A 2,064-nucleotide genomic window follows, 5' to 3' on the forward strand; every position below is an offset into this window, starting at 1 on the left:
CATACATACATACATACATACATACATACATACATACATACATACATACATACATACATACATACATACATACATACGGACATACATACATACATACATACATACATACATACATACATACATACATACATACATACATACATACATACATACATACATACATACATACATACATACATACATACATACATACATACATACATACATACATACATCTCTAGAGATTGTATGCTACAGATTAGAAGGATTAACCAAATTCGCAATTCATTGGACGTTTCCACACTGCAGACTTTGGCTCATGCATTTGTCCATTCGCGAATTGATTATTGTAATAGTTTGTTTTATGGATTACCCCTGAGGTCTACTGCGATATTGCAGTCTCTACAGAATCGTATGGCAAAAGTAGTGGTTGGTGGTTTACGGTATGATCACGTGACGCCCATAATCAAAAGTTTGCATTGGTTGACAGTCGATAAAAGAATAATCTACAAGATATCAGTCTTGTTGCATAAATCAATGAATGGCCTGACACCAGCATACTTACAGGATAAATTTAAAAGGTACTCAGTAGATTCTTATGGGTCTGGTCTAAGATCGTTTTCTGCGAATCTGTTAAAAGTTCCGACTGCCAATCTATGTATTGGTTCACGTAGTATTGCGGTTTCTGGACCAACTGTCTGGAACAGCCTTCCCGTCCATCTCAGAGATCCAGGATTGTCCATTACTCGCTTTAAAAAAGAACTTAAAACATTTTTGTTTTCTTATGAGAGATGATGTATGTGTGTGTGTGCGTGGGTGAGTTTGTGTGTGTGTGTGTGTGTATATTTAATTTCTTTTGATTTAAAAACGGTTTTATTGTCTTGCCAATTGATGCTTGTTTTTTTTATTAGATAGTCATCTTATATATCGGTTGTTTCTATTAATTGTTTTCATTTCTGACTTTACGTATTATTATGTATTATCATCTACCGTCGGATTATTGATTTATCCATATTTCATGTTGTGTCTAACGTTGAGTTCGCTTTGAAGTTTATTTAATTGGCGTTACATAAACTCTTGTTATGATATATATATATATGTGTGTGTGTGTGTGTGTGTGTGTGTGTGTGTATGTGTGTGTGTGTGTGTGTGTGTGTGTGTGTGTGTTAAGAGTCTTTTCCATAATAGCTGATTTATATATGTGTCTTTTTTCTTCACTGGATTTCAAAATGGTTTGATTGTCATGACAGTCGATTCTTTATTTTTGATATTTGTTTATCACCTTATATCAATTGTCTCTGTTTTTTGTGTTTCGTCTTGGGTATTTGATTTTGCTTATTATTATGTATTATCCTCTAACTATTGATTTTTGATATGTTTAATGTGCGAGAGCGCTTTTGAATTTTATCTAATTAGTGCTATATAAATTATTGATATTATTATATACATAGACATTTATCATCAACAATCTGTATTTTCATCCAACTGTATTTTATTTTACTTCATTTATTTATTTTATTATTTTTTAAATGCAATGGAAGCTTTTCATTTGCTGGAGGCATAGGAACGTCAGTTCGCGCCTTTCTATTTTCTGTTTATGTTATGTTATGTTATGCTATTCTTTTTTTTTTAATTTCCCCTAATTATATTCAATTGCCTATGAATAATCAAAGTGGAGAAAAAAAAAGCAAGCCAATATGAATTCATTTAAAACAACTCTCGACAATTTTTAACGCTTTTGTTGATTTATTCAAAATGTAACGTAGTATTTTAGACTTACGTACACATATAACACTTTAATTTTCGTTTAAAAATAGTCAAGTAGATACGGACGCGTTGTTTGAAGAGATTCATGCTGCAACTGTATTTTATTTTACTTCATTTATTTATTTTATTATTTTTTAAATGCAATGGAAGCTTTTCATTTGCTGGAGGCATAGGAACGTCAGTTCGCGCCTTTCTATTTTCTGTTTATGTTATGTTATGTTATGCTATTCTTTTTTTTTTAATTTCCCCTAATTATATTCAATTGCCTATGAATAATCAAAGTGGAGAAAAAAAAAGCAAGCCAATATGAATTCATTT

This window comes from Helobdella robusta, assembly GCF_000326865.2.
Source record: "Helobdella robusta unplaced genomic scaffold HELROscaffold_87, whole genome shotgun sequence".
NCBI classification, from domain to species: Eukaryota; Metazoa; Annelida; class Clitellata; order Rhynchobdellida; family Glossiphoniidae; genus Helobdella; species Helobdella robusta.